Source organism: Mesocricetus auratus, unplaced genomic scaffold (genome assembly GCF_017639785.1).
Source record: "Mesocricetus auratus isolate SY011 unplaced genomic scaffold, BCM_Maur_2.0 Super-Scaffold_100003, whole genome shotgun sequence".
Classification (NCBI taxonomy): domain Eukaryota; kingdom Metazoa; phylum Chordata; class Mammalia; order Rodentia; family Cricetidae; genus Mesocricetus; species Mesocricetus auratus.
Genome location: NW_024429188.1, coordinates 82125466 through 82149926, shown reverse-complemented (window position 1 = coordinate 82149926; position 24461 = coordinate 82125466).

Sequence of the window (24461 nt, the reverse complement as noted above, 5' to 3'; positions counted from 1 at the left end):
TAATCTCAACTATAATGCTATCTAAATAAGACGTGAACAAAAACAAAACAAATTTGTATGTCAAAATAGATGGGGGAAATCTCATGGTTCCTATATGAGAAGTCATAGGCAATCAATGACTGCAGAGGGAGACAGAAAATGTCTTCCCCATGTATGAGCCCCATGTTTGTTTATCCAGCACCAAGTATCCAGGTCATATACATATAAATATATATAAAATATATCACCGAATATCCTCAGCAGATTTGTATTTTCTTTTTTGTCAGTGTATTTTATCACAAAACAGATATAAATCTAGGACAATATTTACATATGATGTACTCCAACGACTTGCCAATTCCATTCATAAATACATTTCTACACAATTGCCACATACATCCTTAAGATGGCATACATTGTTTTAATGGTACAAGCTACAGTAATATAAATGGGAACAGCATTAGAGTGAAATGTTTAGGAAGATTAACTTTGAAAAACTCTATTCTGGTTAGAAGCAACAGGTGGCAGGAACGTACTTAGTACAATTCTTGGTTGGAAAGTGAAACAATGAGATCCACAATGCAATAGCCTTTATTTAAATTGCAAATTGATGAACAAGATAAATATATATATTTTCCTAGAATACAATAAAATAGTATTCCTTAAGTAGATAGCCTGTTGACTATGTAAGAATTTATTATAGACTCATTAAATAATTCTTAAACCATTAGAGTTTTCGTGTATTCTTCCAAGGCATGAAAACTATTGGAATGCATGTAAGTGTTCAATTTTTTTCTTTTATTCATCTGTTTTGTTTAGACATCATGTGCAGATAAGTAGTGTAATAGCCTAAAAACACAGGAGATGCTCACTATTATGGATAATGCATTGCAATGCATGTATTTCTAAGAAAAAAACTTTTTATTTTTCATAGGAATTAAAATTTATGTAACACATGTAGTCTTGCTCTGGGCACTAGACAATGGAAAATAAAATAGACATGACCTTAGGCTTTCAGGCTAAGGCAATAGCTTAAGACAATGGAAAGATCAATAATGTTTACATGCTTTTGTTCCTCCTGCTCTTTGTCCTGAGGCAACTGTGAGCAATTCGTTGAATGTTGGTACCTGTGAAGAGAAAAATGTCACTTCCACTGCCCTTTGAAAGCAGTAATTGACATAGCCCAGCAGCAAGGTAGTTGTTTTGGAAACACTGAGAGAGTCAGAGGAATACTTGCCTGCAAGCAATCTCAAGTCTTTCCACACCACAACCATGAATACAGACTTTGTGCAATATCATGTTCATAAAGACAGTCACTGTTAAATCAGTCATTCAAGGATGTAATGATTGCAGGCATTGCATGAGGAAACACAGACTGAATACTCTCATTTGTTTATGTGAAATTGCCATATCATCCAAGAGTGTGCTTTTCAGTTCAAATGAAAGAGCATCTAATCCAGAGAAACAGCCAAGCTGTCATCAAAAAAAAAACAGCAAAATTGCTGGGAAGAAAGCTAGGCTGAGCAAAGGTAAACACTCCAATTTAATTATTTTCGTTCAAAATCTTCCAAAGCTAAATGCTGCTATTGTAGAACATAATCAATTCCAACAGCAGTTTGTTGAATGAAGCGAAGCACATAAAACTATGATTGGAGGTTGTGTGGGGGGAATGTAATCAACACAAAATTAGCCATCTTTCTTATCAAAATGGCATATTTTAAGATTGATCTGACTAAAGTTATAGATGAATTGCTAACCTCCAGTTTGAATACATCATAAACTGTGTAAGAGCAAGAAATTGGCCGAGTACCAAGCCAAGCATTGCACTCGAGCAAAATGTTTAGATGATTACTTTTTAAATTAGCATACAAAGTAATGGGTTTCATTACAGCATTTTCATACATAATTTGTTCTTGTTCTTTCCTCTCAAGCAGTGTTATCCCCCATTGTCCTCAGACTTCAACCCTTCCAATAGCCCTTTTCTGTTATTTCACAAATAGCTTATTTTGTTAGTTTGAGCGAGATGTTCCTCATATGCACAAGTATTTTATTATATGGCTCAGTCTCTAGTTGAAGGTACTGTTTGAGAAACCTGTGCAGCACTTCTGGAGGAAGAATCGTACTGAAGGCAGACTTTGGGAGTTCATAGTCTGATCTTACTTCCAGTTCAATCTCTGCACCATGTGATCTCTCAGTTTCCCCTTCTCCTTCCTGCTGCCATTCTAAACATCATTAAGAACTCAGAATATATAAGTACAATGAAGTGTTCTTCTACAATTCATATTGGTCATAGTATTTTATCAGAGCAAGTAAAAGAAATGAATACAGAAGTTGGAACCAGAGAAAGGGCTGATGCTATGAAGAACCCAAACATGTTTTTGGAGAAATGTGAAGACTTTGGAATTTTGTTGCACTAGAAAAGTACACAAATAACATGATACTTTAGTAATACTAGGCTGTGGAACAGGCTGCTGAGCTTTGATCTCTCAGTTCTCTATCCTTCACAATTTGAGGATGGATGATTTCAAATACTCTCATGACTTGTGTCAGATTACATAATGAAAGCATCAAAATAACTCTTAAAAAAGGGAAATATTGATGTGAGAAAATTTGTTCAGCTAGGTTCATAGAAGAATTATTTGTAATATCCAGAACTGTGAAATAGCCTGGATGCTCTAATATTGGATAAAGAAAATGTGGTACATTTACATAATAGAGTATGACTCAGCTATAAAAAAAAGCAATGACATCTTCAAATTTGCAGGCAAGTGGATGGAACTAGAAAATAAAAAATCCTGTGTGAGGTAACCCAGACCCAGAAAGACAAATATGGTTTGTATTCAATCATAAGTGGATATTAGACGTAATGCAAGTAAAAAGGGGTAACCTATGAGGGACAGACATGAAGGGTACAATGAGAGGAAATAGTATCTCCGGGGTAAACTGTGAGGGGGTAGAATAGAGGGGATATGGAATTGGAACATCTGGGATCTAGAAGACCGATTTGGGAGGGATGGAAGGGGGAGAGCACGAAAGAGGGCACCATTATGGGGATAGGGAGAAACCTGGTTCTAGGCAACTTCTCAGGAATTCACAAGGATGAATAGCAATAGTGGATAGGGTATCTAAAAGGGCCTTCCCCTTTTAACAAATTAGTGACTACTCTAATTATCATTACAAAGCCTACATCCAGTAACTCATAGAAGCAGATGCAGTGACCCACCACCAAATACTGTGCTGAGCTCTTGGAGTTCATTTGAAGAGGGTGAGTAAGGATCATATGAACAAGGAGGTCAAGAGTATGGTAGAGAAAACCCAGAGCCAGCTCTGGGAAACCTGCATTGGACTGATCTAGGCCCTCTGCATGAGGGAGACAGCTATGTGGCTTGATCTTTTGGGGAAGGGGTTGGGAGTTACTCTGTGGCCTATCCCAGGTACATAAACTGGTTTTTAGGAGCCCATTCCCTACGATGGGATAAATTGTTCAGCCTTCATACAGGGGGAGGAATGGCTTGTCCTGCCTCAAATTGGTATGCTAGAATCTTTAGGGCCTTACTCTTTCAGAGGAGTGGTTTGGGGTGGAAAGAGGAGGAAAGGAAACAGCATAAGGAGAGGGAGAAGGAACTTGGGTTGGTATGTAAAATGAAAAGTAAATTTCTTATAAAACAAAAATAAAAAACAATAGTGGAGTTTCATACCGATTAATATCTAGGTTTTATAGGTTCTGGGCTATTTCTTTTTATTATAGATTTTTCCCTTTAGTTTATATCTCAACCACAGCTTCCTTTCTCTCATCCTCCCATACCCTCGCCCCACCTTCCCTCTGCACCCACCTGGATCTTTCTTAATCCTGTATTTTAATAGTTATGTTAAGTTTCTGGCCTGACATGTTAGTGAAGTTTTCCATCGGACCAGAAGACAGGAAGACAAAGAACAAAAGAACTCTGATGAGTTTGTTCCTATGCATAAGCCAATGAGCACAAATCCTGTCCACAGAAAATGTCTCAAAATGACCGAAATATCCCACCTGACCTCTTTTGGAGTCAATAAATGGCCAAATCTTCTGGCACCCACTTTTATTACTTAAATTTGTTAATTAAAAGCAATCTTATTTTACATACCAATCCCAGTTCCCTCTCCCTCCCATCCTGCCACTCCTCCACCATCTCCCTATCCCATTCCCCATCCACTCCTCAGAGAGGGTGAGGCCTCCCATGGGGGATCATCAAAGTCTGTCACTTCATTTGGGGCAGGACTGAGGCCCTCCCCACTGTGTCTAGACTGATCAAGTTATCTCTCATAGAGCATAGGATAACCACCCTACAATCCACATCCCCAGAGAAGCTAGGAAACAACAAGGACCCTAAGGGAGACATATATGAACCCCTGACACAGGGAAATGGACAAGATCTACTGAGTAAATTGGGAGCATAGAGGAGGGGGGAGAGAGGAGGGGAGAGAGGGAGGTGGGAAGAGAACACGAGGGCTCAGGAAACTTGAAGTCAGGGAAGGACAGAGAAGGAGAGCAAAGAAACAGATACCTTGATAGATGTAGTCATTATGGGGTTAATAAGAAAAGTGGCACTAGGAAAATTCCTAGGAATCCACAAGAAAGACCCCAGCTAAGAATCTAAGCAATAGTGTAGAGGCTACCTTAAATGCCCTTCCACTACAATGAGATTGGTGACTACCTTATATGCCGTTCTAGAGCCTTCATCCATTAACTGATGGAAACAGAAGCAGAGACTCTCAGATAAGCACTTAGCTGAACTCTTGGAGTCCAGTTCCAGAAAGGGAGGAGTGATGAGCAAAGCATCAAGGCCATGCTAGGGAAACCCACAGAAACAGCTGACCTGAGCAAGTGGGAGCTCAATGACTCCAGACTGACAGCTGGGGAACCTGCATAAGACCAAACTAGGCCCCCTGAATGCGGGTGTCAGTCAGGGGCTTGGGCAGTCTATGGAGCCTCTGGTAGTAGGTCCAGTATGTATCCCTAGTGCATGAACTGGCACCCATATATTGATGAACATCTCCTTACCTCTTCTAAAGGAGATCTTTTTTATCGTTATAAATTCCCTGTTATTTTGAAAATGCAAAACCAATATGACATTTGCCCTCCAATTACTCAGAAGTAACAGATACATGCCACAAAGGAATGTCATGCAATTTGTATTATTCTGCCTGGTATTCACTCATGTAGATTATATAATTCATCTGATGCTGTAATTTGGATTCTTATGAAAGCTTGCATATATCCATTCAGAGTTTTTAAGTACGATGTCTATTAAACAGAGACCCTTACTGCTTAAGAGTCTTAACTGATAAAGAGTCTTTGTATGGTCATTCTGCTGCTCAGAAGTAGCCAGGCATCTAACAAAACAACAACAAAAAAGATGATTATAAATTTAAGCTCTGGCAGAAAGTTCCCACACTAAGAAGTGTCTCAGAATCAAAGTAATGACCCAGTCCATTTCCTACCCAATCACATTTTTAGTGGAAAACAAAGACAACGTACACACAAAACATTTTTTTACTAACTTTACATTCCCAGTTTCCAAATATTCTTCACATTATGGATTTCCTAATTTTCAGTAAAATCTCTATATTATATATTAAACTGTAAATATTTGAAATAGCAATTTTACCTTTAACTCCAACCAATGTGACATAGGTAAATGTGGTCAAATATTGCTGCCTACTTAGAATAATATTTCTTAAAGCCAGGTACCAATTTTAGAATTACTATCATATATACTCATATGTGTCTGCATAAATAATACAGGTATTTTATACACATAGAAAACCATTTATCAAAAGAGTCATACTATAAGCTACAGAACAAATTCAATAATAATGATAAGTGTGTCACTTGGTTGATAAAATATGCTGAATATATATATATATATATATATATATATATATATAGATGTAAAGATTGGAGGATGTCTCTCAGCAGTGTAGTTGGCATTTTCTTTAGACCACTAACCAGTTCCCAAATAAAGACCCAGTGACAAGTTTAGGCTTGCCTTACTGGATCTTTTAACTTAATTTAACTTGTTTCTATTTATGTACATTTTGCCTTCGGTCTTTTTTAATGTTCTTTCATTCTGTATGTCCTACTTTCCTCTTTCCTCCATTTCTGACTGACTGGTCCCTGGAATTTCCTGTAGTCTCCCTTTCTTTCTTCTTTTTCACTTTTTATCTTGAGCCTAAATTCCTCCTACTACTTACTCTCCCTGACCAGAAGTTGCACCTATATGTCTTCCCTTGCTATTTGCTGTTTTGCTTTTTATAATGCCAATCAGGTGCCTTAGGCAGGCAAGGGAGAACAGCAACACATCTTTATGTAATTAAATGTAACACATGTTTACATAATTAAATATTCAGGAACATAAACAAATATAAACAAATGCAACCCTTCTTTATATAGTTAAACAAATGCAACACATCTTTATATAGTTAAACAAATGCAACATATCTTAACACAGTTAAACAAACATTCCACAACACAGCAGTTAGGAGTACTTGGTGCTATTGTAGATAACACTGTGTATACACTTGTGTGTATATCTCTATATTACAGAGTATAGAGAAAATAGGAGGTTTCACACTTTGGATAATTTTTCCCAGAGTTCAGTCCCACTATTGAATTTTCCATTGTTTTATATAAAGTATTTAAACTACCTTAACGCTGGTACTTAAAATATCTTAAAGTTAAACAAGTAGTTAAAAAAGTGCAACACATTTTTCTATAGCTAAACAAATGCAACACGACTTTACAGAGTTAAGCAAATAGAACTTGGTGCTATTGTTGAGGACCTGAGTTTGGTCCACAGCACACACCCAGTGGCTTACATTTTTCTGTAAGAATGAATGTATTACAAAGTTAACTCTAGATTTGTCTATATATATTCATACATGAAAATCTCATTTTGTGATAAGGCAATGTTATAAACTATACTTTGTGGGAATTCTGGGGAGATTTTCATTGCATTTATGGATTTATTAAGAAATAATTCATATCTCCACTCCAAAACACAAGTCTTTTTATATATGCTTTAGAAGTTATTTTCATTGTAGAGTATTTACACCCAAATCCTGTTAGCTTTATCTTAGGTTGTTTATTATTTGCACATTGAGTCAATATCTTTGTTGCAATGCACTTTAAGATAGTTTAGATACAAGTGCAAAATATACTACTTTATCAAAAAAGCAATGAAAAATTCATTAGTTTTAAAAACACAACATAATATCTCCTGCCTTCAAAACGAATTCAGGAAGATTGCCCATTTATCACAAGATACAAACAAACTGAAAAGAAGGAAGTAGAGAAAAAAAAGATGTATAACAACCTGTACCCCCCCCAGTAAAACTCAACTGTTTACAAAATGATCAGGGTAAGATTTTTGTCTCTGAGTAGTTAAGTTTGTATGTTTTAAATTCTACAATTAAGACATATATTAGCTAAGTTTGTTTGGTGACATATACCTACAATCAAATGCTTGCAATGAAGAGATAAGAGTCTATACTGAGCTGCAATACATGCTATAAACTGGCCTAGGCTATGCAATTTTATCCTCTTTAATGAAAAACAAAACAAATAAGGAATACTAAGAGAAAAATTCAAAATACACAATGACTAAATAGATGAACTGAATATTATTTTATTTTGTGCTATCTATAAAAAGAGCTCTTGGCCTTCAAGTAAACATGTGAATTAAAGAATGAAAATGATATTCTATGCAAATGGAAATGAAGAAAAAGCAACTGTAAATTTATTTCAGAAAAAAAACAATACTAAATAAATAAACATAAAGTAAGGACAAAAAGTATGATAAGAGACCAACTCATTAAGAAAGTATAATAATGTAATACAACATTAGGATACCTAAATATTACACAGAAATATTAGTAAATTTTTCAAAAAGTTATGTTTTCATAAAGTTGTAGAGATTAATACCCAACATTTCCCTATTTCTTACTTTTTTATTTATTTAAGAATGTCATACAGTACTTTTCATGTTGGTCTTTCCAATTCCTTAACTCAACCCATATCTTCCCTCTCCTTGTGCCCACTCAAATTCTGGTTCTTTTTTTTTTTAAGATTTATTTAGTATACAGTGTTCTGTCTGCATGTGTCTCTGTAGGCCAGAAGAGAGAACCAGATCTCATTACGGATAGTTGTGTGCCACCATGTGGTTGCTGGGAATTGAACTCAGGACCTCTGAAAGAGCAGCCAGTGCTCTTAACCTATGAGCCATCTCTCCAGCCCTCAAATTCAGATGGCTCAGCCATTAAAAGCTAGGCTCACAATCAAATTCAGGTTCTTTCTATATGGAAAGACAAATAAAAAATAAAATAAAAATAAAAAAGCCACACAAAACAATTGAATTTGTATTGGCCAAATACTCCTGAGGATAAGGCTGTCCTGGAATGTGTTGCTGCTTTGAATAAAACTGATTTTTCTTTTCCAGCAGGTACCACTTGTGAATAGCTCCTTGAATAGGGGTGGAATTTTGAATCCATTTCCCATTCTCAGCACTGGGTTTTTGTCTGGTTTGAACCTGTACAGAGCTGTTAGGTGCTGTCACATTGGCTGTGAGTTCATATATATATCAGGCCTGCTGTGTCTGGAAGACTCTATTCCTTAGAGCTATCTACCACCTTTGCCTTTTACAGTTTCCAACATTCTCTTCTGCACAGATCCCTAAGCCTTGAAGGGGGGACTTGATAAAGTTATCTCCAACTTTTAGTAATAAACACGCAACCCAGACAGGAAACACTTTTGGATGTTTTGGACTATACCATTTAAACCAAATGTACTTAACATATTCACATACAGTAATAGAAGATAAATTTTCCCAACTACATGGAGAACCCTCTTTACCAATATTTTGTTTATTTACAAAAAATCCTAACATTTTTATGACTGAAATTATCTTCATAGATCTTCTTTTAATCAAAATGGCATGAAACTAAATATTAATAGTAGAAATTTGGAAACACAATTTTAATGAAAATTAAGCAACATGTCCTTAAAATACACTCGGTTAATGGAAAATTAAAAAGAGAAATATCTATAGATAAGCAAGAGTAGAAAAGATCCATCAAAACTTATGGGATGCGGGAAGGAACTCTCTGAGTCAAATTTGTATGAGTAAATGCACAAATATGAAAAGAAGACAATTCCTAAGTAGCCTGCAGCTAATCTCAATGAAGGAGACTAAAGTAAGCCAAAAGCTAGTGCAAGGAAGGAGTGATAAGGATCAGAGAAGAAATAAGTGGAAATGGAACTAAGAAAATAATAGGAATGTTAGCAATAAAATGGAAGTTTAAAAACTTTATCTAGGTTAAATATGAAAGAAAGAATATATAAAATGAATTCAGTAACAAAAAGGTCATATTCAAACTTGTATCACAGAAATATAAATTATAAAGGATCATGAAAAGCTAGTATGAATCATTACATGAAAACAAATTAGAACACATAAATTAAATGCATAAATTCCAACATATATTCAACCAAGTACAAATATTAAAGAAATGAAAAATCTAAAGTTTGATTTCTATCAGACATTTAAAAAGGAACTACACTTTTTTGATGTTCTTGCTAGGAATATTAACTGGATCAGTCTCAAAAACATATGGTTCTCCTTTCTTTTAACACTTATTTAATATGCCATTTCTTTTTAAATCAAAAATATAGATTTATTCCTACAGTATATTTTGACTATTGCTTTCCTTCCCCCAACTCCTCTTAGATAATTCCTGCATCCTCATTTACTTTCTGTATCATTATAAAAGAAACAGACAGCCGGATATTGGTGGCACACTCCTTTAGTCCCAGCACTCAGGAGGCAGAGGCAGGTGGATCTCTGTGATTTCGAGGCCAGCTTGTTCTACAAGAGCTAGTTCCAGGACAACCTCCGAAGCCACAGAGAAACCCTGTCTCAAAAAAACCAAACAAAAATTCATCTAAAAGAAAAAATGAGAAGATGTATTAAAACCAAACAAACCTTAATAGGACAAAACAAACAAATGAACAGAACAACACATCTCTGTAGTAGGATGTGAAGTATTTTGGGTATATGATTAAAAGTGATATAACTCAATTTTGACTTAGATCTATTCCATGTTTACTGAGAAACTGCCACCATGATTTTCATAGAGGCTATACAAGTTTGTACTCCCGTCAGTAATACCATATGTGCTCCCCTCCACATCCTCACCAGCATGAAATATCATTTGCTTTATTGATCTTGGCCATTCTAACTGGTTTAATATGCCATCTCAAAGTTGTTTTGATTTGCGTTTCTCTTATGACTAAAGATCCAGAGTGACCTCGAGTGATCTAAAGGTATAACATCAATTGGCAAGCTAAGCAATAGTGGAGGGACCACCTCGAATGCCCATTCCTGATAATGAACTTGATGTCTATAACCATCCGGGAGCCTTCATCCTGTGACTGATGGAAGCAGAGGCAAACACACAACTAATCACTGAACTGAACCCAAGGAACCCAGTGACAGAGAGAGAGGAGTGATGAGCAAATTGGCAAAGAATGGGCTGGCAAAACCAGCAGAGACAGCTGATCTGAACAGGGGAGTGCTCTTGGACCCCAGACTGACAGTGGGGAGGCCAGCATGGGACTGATCTGGACGCCCCAAATGTGAGTGTCAGTGATAAGGCCTGGGCAACCTATGGGGCCCTGAGCTGTGGATCAGTGTTTATCCCTGATATACAAACAGTCTTCGTGTGCCTATAGCACAAAGAGGGATGCTCTCTCAGCCTGGACTCTTAGGGGAGTGCCTTGACCCTACCAAGAGTAAAATGACAGACTCTAGATATCCCCTATGTGGAAGGATTTGGCAATAGGGTGGGAGGTAGGGGGGAAGGGGAGTGCAGGAGGAGGGGAGGGAGAGGGAACTGGGATTGACATGTAAAACAAGCTATTTAAAATTAAAATAAAAAATGATAAAAAAAAGATGTTGAACATTTCTTTGTTTCTCGAAAATTTGTGCTTCATCTTTAAAAAATACTGTTTAAATTGTTACTCAAATTTTCAATTGTGTTCAGTTTTTTTAAAGTTCTTGATATATTTTAGATATTAACACTCTATAGAAAATGTAGTTGGTAATTTTTTTCTCATTCTGTAGCCAACTGTGTTGTGACAAAGCTTGTGGGGAACCTTGGTGGATTCTAGGGCAGGCTAGGGTGACTGAGGCAGAGGGACAAACATTCCAGGGAGACAGAGCTTAAGTGAGAACTTTTATTAGAAAGGTAAGAGGGGAGAGGAAAGAGGTAAAGAGACACAGAGGCAGAGAGAGGACAGAAGAGAAGAGGGAGACAGGAAAAGTCCTGTCTTCCCAAAGGAACAGCAGGAAAAAGAGAAGGATAAGAGAGCAGAAAGACAGGAGCAGGTAAAGAGAGAGCAGAGAGAGAGCATAAGTAGGTGAGTGTCTTTCTTTTAAAAGGGTCTTTGCACCAGCTTGCTATCTAAGGAACCATGGATTCCCTGGGTTGACCTGGCCTGAGTACATTCTGCCAGGTGACAGGGGCAGCCCAGCATAATGCCTGAGTCCTTACAAACTGCTTTGTCTACATCATGATGTCCTTTGCCATATTTTTCAATTTCACAAGGTTCCATGAATTAATTGTTGTTCTTGGTGCCTGTGCTAATGGTATTCTCTTCAGGTACTCTTTTACTGTGTCAATAAGTTCAAGGATATTCCTCACTTTCTCTTCTATCAAACTTAATTGAGTTTTATACAGAATAGAACCATTTGGATTCTTCTACATGAAGTCATCCAGTTTGACCAGCACCATTTGAAGATCTTTTCCAGTTTGTACTTCTGGCTTCTTTATCAAAATATAGGTGCCCACAGGTGTGTAGGTTTATACCCTTATCTTCATATCAAGTCCATTGTTTTACATGTCTGTTTTTATGCCAATATCATGCTGGTTTTTTTTTTACTGTAGTAGCCAACTAGGAAAAGAGGAATCCTTTACAAACTCTTTATGAAAGTTAAAGGAAGGGAATATATTTTACCTTATTTCACAAAGTAGGTATCACCTTGATAGTAGAAACAGATATGAACACTATAAGAAAAGCAAACTGCAAGTAATACCCCTGAATCATACAGATGCAAAAATCGCAGGCCTTCTACAAGGAAACTATATTCAGCAGTGCATTTAATGTGCTATTTTTCCAGTTTTTAGGTGTGATAATCTAGTTTGTATGAAACAACCCTTAAAATTCTCTGAAAACTAGATGACTTAATGACCAGTCAATTTGCAGGCAACAAAAACTACACACAAAAATTAGTGTAGCTACAGATCACCAAGAAAATGTATAAAGAATAAATGAAGCCAGGCGGTGGTGGCACATGCCTTTAATCACAGCACTCAGGAGGCAGAGGCAGGTGGATCTCTGTGAGTTTGAGACCAGCCTTTCTAAAAGAGCTAGTTCCAGGACAACCTCCAAAGCCACAGAGAAACTCGGTCTCACTTCCCCAAAAGGATAAATGATGAAAACAATACCATAATCCCTGTAAAATACTAAGAGATTCCATTTAATATATGGAATAAAAAGTATCTTCATGAGAATCTATACGACACTGGTTGCAGAATTGAAATTAATATAAATAAATGAAATGATTTCTTGAATTCATGCATTGCAAAATGTTAATGTTAAAATGTCCATGTCACATAGCAATCTTCATCCGTTGCAATTCCTTGTGAAATTCCAATGTCAAATATCAAAAAAAAAGTAGGAAACTAAGAAAAGAAAAAATATCCTAAAATTTACACAGGTCACATAGCCCAAAAAATAAAGCTGAAGGCATGCTTAATCCCATTCCAAAATCTATCCCATAGCTATAGAAATTGAAGCATGATGATAATGGCAAGATATAAAAACCACACACATAGATGAATAGAACCGAACATTTATCCAGAAATATATAAATCCATTTATAGCTGATTGATTTTTGAAAGCAAAATAGTGCTGGAGAAACTGATACCAGGAGACAGGGATACCATAATTTCATCTAACACCATACTCAAAAATCAACCACAATCATTTGGATTTAAGCAGAAGAAAGTTCTTTTCTACTCATGGTTTCGGTCTTTTCTGGCATATTGTCAACGTCTGTAAAAATTGAATTCCTCGACATGTGAATCATACTCACTTTTCTTTGAAATATAATCTCTCTACTAGAATTGAGTTCATATTCCATGCTTGCTTTATCCCTTCAAATGTTTTTTCCTTTGGTGTTGGTGTTTTTATTATTTTAGTATATTTTGTGGCTTTTGTCACATAGCAGGACCTGAGGTAAAAGTACTTCAAAACAAACTTTTATGTTAATGTGACTAGAAGATTGGCTTTGTTTAAGGGTGGTTATTACTTCTTATGTCAGAGACTTCTAATTTGTCTCTGGTGCCTTTTAATTGTCATGCAGTGAATATTTCATTGCAAGTATAATACTCATCATATGTAAGATTTCTATTTTGTTCAACCATATAATTTATTATTCTGTGATTTCCCATCTGTTACCTCACATATCTATTGCCTTTTAATTCTATAACCATATTCACAGCATTCATTAGTCCCTGAATGCTAATTCTGACTCATAATCTTTTGCTATTGGTATGATTTTGAAATTAGAGCTCATATCATTTTTCCTTTTCACTTGTAGTAACTATAATATACTCAACATTACAATTTGTACTTCAAAAAGTACAAATAATATATTGTATAATATTCCATTAAAATTTTTAATCTTTCATTTAGGCAAATAAATAATTTTCAGTTTTGTTTACTCTATAATTCTTGTTTCTATTCTTTTGTTTTACTTACTTTAGGGGAACGGGGTACTGCTTTGTAACTTTGGTTTTACTAGTACTCAATATATATCGAATACTGGCCTTGAATTCATGACAATCCTCCTGCACCAGCCTCCTGAGTGTTTAATTTGCATTCAATAATTACACTGCTGGGCTTTGGTTTTATTTTTGTTCTTGACTACTTTAATATTATCCATAGTCATAGGGTATTGTCTTCATTTTACTCGATACTTGTTGCTAATAGGATATGCATATTTGGGATCATATATACACAACCTACTATTTTATATTTCTCTAGTAGTAAACTTCAGCTTGATAATTGTTATCCTTGCCATTTCAATTAAGGTAAGCCTTAGTTTCTATGAGTATGCATTTCCATGAATCTTATTCAGGAGTGCTTCTTGGTTGGGAGTACAAAGTAACTTGAACTCCCTGTATTAAACTATGTCGCTTCAAGGACTACAGTGCCTTTCTGACCTATACATAATTCCTGAAAGATTTGCATCATTTAATGTGTCTATGTTTATAACTGTTGATATGAGGATGACAAACAAGCTCAAAGTTGTTTCATAAAAGTAAACATAAGATTTACTGTCTTTTAATGGCAAGCCTGTCTTTATTGTCATGGTAGCAGTTATTGTTTGCCATAGAAGAGTCAAAGCGGGCTGGAGAGATGGCTCAGCCGTTAAAGGCTAGGCTCACAACCAAAAATATAAGAAGAGTCAAAGCATATAGGATAAAAGTGTACAGACAGAATGATATTGTCTAGCACATTCTTGATATGAGAAACATTTGTTAATTATTTGACCTTGGGTGAATAATCTACTCGTGGTGGAATAGAAAAATAAATTTTAAAATGAGATTGAAATGTTATTATATCAGGATTTCAGGTTTGTCCAAACTTTTGAACTGTATCATAACAATGCCATCTATGAAATTCATATTTGATAACTGCACAAATCTGAAAGTCCTCAAGTTTATTTCCAAGAAAAATGAGAGAATGCTGAGTCAATAACATTTACCTGTATGTAATGTATTTTGAAATAAACTGAAAAACCTTCAGAATTATTATGATTTTACAAAAGTTCTTTCATTCTTGACTCAATATTATCCCCCACTGCAAAAAGCACACACACACACACACACACACACACACATTCAAATACTTAAAGAAACTTTGTAATATAGAACAAAAGAGAAGGTATCATACTTCTCAATTTAAAATCTATTATGAATTCATAGTAACAAAAATTGTAGAATGAAGGGAAAAGCAGGAAGACAATAAAAATTCAAATATTTGTAGGTGCATTGATTTTTAAAAGACATTTTATTTTTAATTATGTGTATGTATTTGTCATTTATGGGTGGGATATGTATTTCATATATGGTTATAAGTTGCCACAGACTCCGGGAGAGGACATCAGATGCTCTCTATTAAAATTTGCAAGAGCTACTTGATGTTGGTGCTGAGAACCAAATCCAAATTCGCGTCTTCTAATGAGAAATATGTGTTGGTGAGATGGAGAGAAAGCCAATCAGTTTACAGCACTTGGTAGTTAAAGCTGTTCTTCTAGAGAACTCAGTTTTGATTCTGGCAGTTCACAACTGTCTTTAATATCAGTTCTTGGGAATCTATATTCTCTTCTGGTTTCCTTGGGCGCCAGGTACACATATTGTATACAGATATGCAGGTCACTTATTCATAAATTCATAAATGAAGATAAATTTAATTTAGAAAGAGGGAGATACATGTTCTCAAGCACTTTGTCATCTTTCCATCTCCTCAAATAATTTTTTTTGTCTTTCCCTTTTTTTGGGGGGGGGAGGAAAGGGTTTATTTCACTCACAGTTCCACATTCTCCTCAAATGATTTTTGAAAAGACACCAAGTACATATAGTAAATTATAGTCTCTTAAATAAAGGGTTCTGAGAAAACCAGATGTCCATATACAGATGAATTCAAATGGTCCCACATCTCACATGGTATGCAAAAGCTACTCAAAACTGATTGAACACTGAGGTAATGTAAATGAGAACTGTTCCCCACAGCCTCACATACTTAAGCACTTGATACCTGGTTGGTGGTGTTATTTAGGGATGTAGTACAAATTTTAGGAGGTAGGGTCTTGGTGGAGGGAGTACATCACAGAAGATAGGTTTTGAAAATTCCTAACTTCACCCGACTTCCAGTTAGTTTGGGACTGAAGATTTTCTTTCCTGGCTTGTTCATTTGGCCACCTGCTGTCATGTATCCCCTGCCATTATGAACTAACACTGTCAATTCATAAAGTAAACTAAACCCTTCTATAAATTGTCTCGGTTGTTGTGTCTTATCACAACAGAAAAGTTACTAATACAAAATCAACTGTCAAATCCTTCAAACCATAAATCTACCAGAATAAAATGTAGGATATAAGCTTCATAGCATTGGTATAATCAATGATTTTTGGATATGGTCCCCAAAGCATAGACAACAAGAGGAAAATAGACAAGTGAGATCATAATCAAATTTAAAAGCTGTACAGTTCATTAAAAATCAATTGATAGAGGAAGCAATATATGGAATAGAAGAAAATATTTTCAAACCATATATCGTATGGGTGGTAAACTTCCAAAATCAACAGCAAGCCAATTTAATAAAAGAATGACTCAATTAAAATGAGCAAAGTGTCTCAGTAGGCAGGTCTCAAACAAAGACATATGAATGTCCAACAGGTGGTATATGATGAAAGATTTGATTTTGTCACAATCAGGTCTATAAGGAGATATTATATTCTGAGAGAAGGGCTACTTTAAAGAAGATTAAAAATAAAGTGTTAGTGAGGATGTAGAGAAAAGGACACTCTTGTACATTATTGGTGGGAATATTAGTATAGCCATTATGATCAGAAATATAGAGATTTATAAAAATTAAAAGGAGAAATGTGATCCACTCACACTATATATCTCTAGTTATATATCCAAAGAAATGAAATCAGAAGGGTTTGAAGTGATTGCATTTCTCCAATGTTCATTGGAATTTGACTCACAATGGCCAAAATACAGAAATAACTAAAGCATCCATTGAACTGAATGGATAAGAAAAATGTGCTGCACAGCCTTTAACAAAGAAATTCTGCAATTTGTAACAACAGGAGTGCAACTGGAACCATTTTTCCAGCACAATAAGCAAAGAAGAGAAATATAGTAATGCTTTATTTCATTTCTGTGATAATAGATTATAAATGTTGTTCCCATCCTGAAAACAGCCATACAGGTAGCATCATAAGGTATAAATTGGTTGTATTTAGGAATGTATATGCATTTAAAATATGCATGCAATTATAATCCCATAAGGAGAAGAACCGACACTTGTAAATTTACATGGACTTATTCACCTACTATAATTTTATATTTTGGTTTACTCATACAATAGTGGTTCTTAATATACGGCATCTAGAGTGATAAAATTTATATAGAAAATTGAATGTGATTTTAAATGTCTCGATGAAAAGGGGCATTTGAATGATAAAATCCCAGAAATTTATTTCCTGATAATGTACATATATCCCTTATTCGAACTCCTGAAAATGCTTAAGACGATGCTTTAAATTATCGGTCAACAGGAAAATACAATAGCACAATAACAAGATACAACTACACATCTCTTTAGAATATCAGACTCCATAACTCTGATGACATCAAAGGATAATAAATTTGTGGGACAATAGAAATTCTTTTAGTGCTGATATAAAACCAAATGATACAAGTACATTGGAAAATATTTTAGCACTTTCTTAACAAACTTATAAAGAGAATTTCAATATGATCCACCTTCATGGTATTTACCTAAAGGGTGTGAAACTGCACATTAACTTTAAAGCCTTCCCAAGGATGTTTAAAATAGCTTGTTCCTAAAAATAATACCCAGAAGCAACCAATATATCTTTATTACATAAAATGCTTCCAATTAATGGAATGTTATTTGATACTCAAATGACTTTTGAAGCTGTGAAAAATATACATGGATAAAACTTAAATTTAAATCCATATCAGTAAATGAATCAGGAAAATCTGGGGAGACTACATGCTATATAATTTCCAATTACATGACATTCTGTAAAAGGTGAAGTCATGAACTATGAAGAGATCATTGGTTTTCAAAGGTTGGCTAAGAGAGGATAACTGTCTTGCTCAGCGAATTAAAGGAGCAGGGGAATTTGATACTGTAATGATAGACATGGGTTATTATCATCAATTTGTCCAAGTCATGAGGACTCTAACACAAGGAGTCCACCACAACTACAGTCTGAATTTTGGGTGGTGGTATGAAAATAAATGTCCAACAGTGAAACAAATCTGCTACTCTTGTAGAGGCTATTGATAAAGGAGTTTACGGATGTGTGAGAGGAGTGATGTGTGTGTGTATGCGCACGTGCGCGTGCGCACGCACGCGCATGTGAGAGACATAAAAACAGACAGACACAGACACACACACACACACACAGAGAGAGAGAGATCCATCATAAAACTAGCTTACAAGGCTAAAAAGAGTGTTCAATTAATAAAGTGCTTTTCATACAAGAAGGAGCAAAGTTTGATCCTCTTAAACTCACCTATAAAAGATAAATCCAGGCTCAGATATAATCCCAGCATAGAGAACCCCGAAATACTGGGATTGATTTACCAGGGCCTATATTGTTAAGGAAGGGTGGTCCTTTTTCTTCTGGCAGTTATCAATTGCCAACAGCTACTTAGCTGGATGTGGGATTCATCTGCCCTTCCATTTCCAAGCTGGTATTGTGTGTGGCTTGAACTTGTGCAGCAATTTTGCATGATGTCACAGCTTTGATTTCATATGTTAAACTGCACTGTTTTGCCCAGAAAACAGTTTTTGTAGTCATACACCACCTTCGTTGTTTATAATCTTTCTGCCCCTTCTTCAACAATGATCCACAAGAACTGCACAGTCTTGTTCTTTGCAATTTGGATGTTGATGTTTATTGTCATCTACTGCAAAAAGAGGTCTGAATGGCTTTACAGGGTCTCTAAAAGTGACTTTAAAATGGTTTCTGTTTCCAATCAGTCCTTTTTCCTCCTGAAGCATTCTTCAAAATTAAAATGTTATAATGGATTCTGAATAATTCCTTCTGGCTTTTATTTCTTCAGTTGTGTCTTTCTTTAATTTATGTCTAATATAGTCCATATGTACGTATTACATTCTCAATATAGGTTGTCTCTTTTACTTCTTACACGTAACTTAGATATTTTTATTCTTATGATACTTCTTACTTTCATATTTGTGGCATACATATGCATATATATTAAAGTTTAATTTCTTCAAACATATAAAGATATATTTTTATGTGATTCTGATAATACAATTACATATAGAATTTTTGTATTGCTCTCTTTCACCAAGATTTTGCCTCTATCATTTTCAAGGATGTCTAGTTATCTTGGATTTTGTTCTTATCACTTAAGTTATCTAAATATTTCATGTTTGGGATTGTATAGTCTTCTTCCAGAGGAAATTTTAATATGTGCTTATCAAATACCTTGAAACTACCTCCAGTCAAGATCAAGACTGTATCAAAGTCATGGATTCAAGCTACAAATCTAGAGAATATCTGAGTTGTATCTGGAATATTTCTGCTGTAATTTAGCTGTGAGATTGCAGTCTTTAAATTTTTCTGTTTTATTTTTATTTTTAATTATTTTTTATTTAGGTTAGAAACAATCTTGTTTCACATGTCAATCTCAGCACCCTCTCCTACCCCTCCTCTCCCGCCCTCCACACCAAGTCCCCTGGTCCCCCAATCAATCTCAACTCCGATCCCCAAGGAGGGTGGATCTCCAATAACTGTCATTTCATCCAGAGCAGGGCCTAGGTCCTCCCCAAAGACTCCCAGGTGACTCATGTTTAATACATGCACATGGGTGAAGCAAATTATGTTGAACAACAGAGTAGTAGGGTTATTGATAAAAGAAACAATAATGACCCTAAGAGGAATACACATGGATTGCTCCAGGAAGGAGAAATAGATCTCCCAGGTAAACTGGGGGTGAGGGAAGGAAGAGAGGAGGGATGAGGGATGCGAAAAAGACATCTATTGTAACTTTATAATGTATTTCCTTAAATAGAATCATTGTTTAGTTCCGGGAATAAAACAACTGTGTTATGGAACATTAATCTTTAACAATACAAAACTAGACTCCATTATCTAATATTTTATTTAGGACTTTTGTGACCATATTTATAATTCATGTTTGTCAGTACTATATTATGCTACTAGTGCTAATTCTTATATTAATAATGGCCCTTCAATTTTATCACTTTTTAAAAATAGCTACTAAGATGATGTCACTTCTTTAAGAAGACAACTTATCTAACAGAATTAACACTCTTAGAGATATATATACCTAAAGGACTCTAAGTCAATGTATGTACACACCCATGCATAGCTGTACACTTGATAATGGTCAGAAAAAATAGTCTAGATGTCCATCCACAGATGAATGGATACAGAAAGTGTTGTACATATACACAATAGAACTTTCTACACCCATAAAGAGAAATGAAATTATGACATTTAAAATAAAATATGAATGCAAGTGGAAATAATTATGTTAAATGAAATAAGTCAGTCTCAGGAAAACAAATACCATGTTTTTATTTTTAACTTTTAAATCATATATGGCTTTATATAATTGTAAGTACTTTTGTGTTTGTGGCTTTACAGGCACACATGCATGTGTCTATAGCGCCTGAAGCTAAAAGGGGGATAAAGAGAACAGGGGGAATATTATAAGGGAGGGAAGGAAGAGGAACATGGTGAATAGTATAAGGGAGGGAAGGGAAATATGGTAAAGGACTACATGTGATAAGAGAACATAATGGGGGATGTTTGGGTAAAGGAAGAAACTGAGCGAGAAATCGCAGAATATGTCAATGGAGAAGAGGAAGTAATCAGAACAAACTCTAATGACACTTATATGTGATGAGATAATGTTGGAATCCTTTACATTGTGTTCTAACCTAACCAAAATAAATTATGATGGTGAATTAGCACTGTTATAAACAATTAAGAGGTTTAATGGATGTTCATAAGTAAATTTCTTTACCTTCATGACCTAAAACCAATTCCCAAATAGGTACATCTATGTTTTTTTATTTAATTTGTGTAAATATAGATGCTAATATCTTATAATCAAATATATTCTTAATCATTTATTTGTTTTCTTCCTAAGAAACAACTATACTTCTTAGATTACAAATATTCTCTTTTCCTCCTAAATGTTATTTCTTCTATCCCTGGTCTTTATTACTTTCTCTTATTGTCTGTGACAGTTTACTATCATTGCTATATAAGGCTGACATTTGATAGCTTTATTTTTGTTATATGATTCAACATGAATATGCATTCTATTATTATTTTTCATTTGATCTATAGGATGGTTGTTGCAACATGATTTCCTTTGGGAAAATGATGAAACAGTTGTGACTTCTCTCTTTTCAGTCTAAGCTTATGTAGAATTTTACAGGCACAGCATTTATTGTTGGTTTTCTAGTCATGCTTGCCCCACAAAACCACTTAGGCTTCAAATCTGTAACTTCAAGAAATAGAGCTCTGAGTCTATGGTGCCATGTAGGCAAAATGGTGGTGTTTGTTATATCTGCCTAAGATAAACAGAGCTGTTTTCTGTTAAACTGATTTAGTGAAAATTAGCGAATTTGAAGAACTATAATTATACTAACAAAAAACAGTGAGACAACAAAGTATAACAAAGGCCTTAGCTTATATCCTTTCCCTGTTGTTTACTAGTCATGTAACTTTGAACAGTCTTCATCTTATCTATAGAATAAGAACACTTGCTTCAAGGGTCATTGCAATTTTATTAGATGCACATCTGAAATAATAATAAATAATCTGAAATTACTGACTTTAACAAGCTATAGTTAATTGGTTAACTCCCTCCAAACATGCCCATTTACAATTCCTTGCTCTCTTTCAAGTACAATTAGTCTTTTTCACTAATTGTTGTTACATGCATATGTGTATATGTATATGCATGTATATTACTAGTCACAGAATGCTCAGTGTGTACACAGTTACTTTTATGTATGTTTTCAAGGTTTGTCTTTTATGCTTTGTTCTTTCCTCTCTAATGACTTTTAGTTAAGCAGCATGAAAAACTTTTAGTGTCTCAAATATTTTATGCTTCCATGTGTATTCTTTCTTTGATGGATACTCATCATTCATTTGTTTCCCCCTCATATTTCAACTTCTTCCTCGGTGAGTCTTTCATGATCACTTAAATTTGGTTGGATGGCCGTTTTAATACTTTATAACATTTATTTCACTTATTTGTTGTTTACTTGTGTAGTCCTTCACTTATATTGTAAATACTACGAGTGTCCAAATCACATCTCTTACTTGGTGGCCAGCACAGTGGCTACTAAATGATAGATTCCTACTCAGATCATTCTTGAGAAGAGAAACATTTAAAACTCCTTTGGTGCAGTTTTGAAGAATAATCATACTAACACAAAACGATGAGACACAGAATACAGAATGTATCTGTGTGCAGTTTTCATTTTATCTCTGAGTATATGTTGGTAGATGTCGCTGTCCTATTCTTGCCACAATTAATAAACATTTGCATTTTCTGCACATCCCTTTCTTCAAATAAAACAATGTACCACATGTAACAATAATAACTAAATAAAAATGATAGAATTTTGATGGAGGGGGAACATGGGATTAGTTGCAGCAGGATAGAAGAGGTAGGAAAGATATAGATGCTGTGCTCTTGTGTCTTGGAGTGTTTATTACTATGATGAAACACTATGAAAAATGTATGTTGGGGAAGAAAGGGTTTATTTTTGCTTACACTTCAGCATTGTTTTCAATCACTGAAGGAAGTCATGATAGGGACTAAAATGGGGAAGGATCACAGAAGCAGGAACTGATGCAGAGGTCATGAAGGGGACCTGCACACTGGCTTGCTTCCAATGGCTTGCTCAACCTACCTTCTTATAGAACCCAGGACCACCAGCCGTGGGGTGGCCCCACCCACAATTGGATGGACCCTCAAGATTGATCACTAAATGAGAAAAGCCTTACAGCTAGATCTCAAGAAGCAATTTCCTCAGCTAAGGCTCCTTCCTCGATGACTCTAGCTTGTGCCACTGACACACAAAACCAGCCAGTACAACATGTATGAACATCCCCCACACTGAAGGGTAAGGTCCTATGCTTAGCATTTAGTTGGCCAACACAAAATAAGATCAATGGTATTTTTGTTTAGGTTTGTCTCAGATCGATTTTGGAGAGGGCAGTTTTTGTCTTACTGTTTGCTTGTTTGTATATTATGGTTTCTGATTTTGTGGGTTTTGTGCGTATTTCGTATATATGTGTGTTTCCTTCTGGTTTCTTTGACATTTTTTAAAATTCTGGTTGTCTGATTTTTATGTTTACCTGTGTGTTGTAAAGAGAGGAAGGAAGGAAGGAAGGAAGGAAGGAAGGAAAGAAGGAAGGAAGGAAGGAAGGAAGGAAGGAAGAAAGGAAGGAAGGAAGATAGGAAGGGTATGGAGTTGAGTGGACAGGGAGAATCTGGGAGGAATTGGGGAAATCCTGATGAGAATATATTGTATGAAAAGAAAAATACTATATTTAAAACATGTACAATTTAGTAGCATTGGTGAAATTTCACTTCTCTTGGGATGGGGAAATACTAATATTGAATGTTGGTCTGCTTATGAAAGTGAAAAAGAGAACACTGATTTCCTTTCCTAGCAGGTACCAGCTAAAGGAGGGGATACATGATCACAATATTTTGTATATTTTTAAATAAATAAATAAATAATCTAAAAGGAATCATATAGTATAATAGAAGAATACTATATTGGAAAGTGAAATATCAAGTGTTGGTTCTCCTTCTTTAACTTATAAAGCATGTATTTTCATTTGAATCTTGTTAGTAATCTGAATTTCAGTTTATTTACCTATCACCACACTGATCATTTTGAGTTAGTTCCTACAATTTTTAGAAGGATCAAATGATAATGAGACAGGGCTACAGTTTGACCATATATAATTTCATCATGCAGAGAATCTGTGTTAAGAGGATAATGTGATCTAAATTTAGAAACTTTACAATATAAGAAGAAGTAAATGTTACTTTCTCAAGAGAATATTTACAATACAAAATCCATATTTTAAATCTATACTAATATGTACTAATGATGTTATATTTTATAATACATTCCTATAATTCATATTAATATATTTTTGGAAATGTATAACAATCTTAATATATTTTTCTAATATCTGATATTATTGTCATATATGTGAACAAAAATGACACTTATGGATATTAATGTATATTTTAAAATTGGACAAAGTGTGTTAATCGAATATATCCTGCTTTCACAGCTTCAATATTTAAATTTTGAGTTATTAAAAAACTGTATCATGTAAATTTATAGTATTTAAAATCGAAATACATGACTGAATAATCTTTTCTGAGGATTGTATTGTTTTATTAGTATTTACATGTGAGGCTTCAACTCCTTAAATCATCAGTTTATATTGAATGTATAGAAAAACAAAACTAGTCATGTCAGTATCATACATTTCTGTGAGTAGTTTATC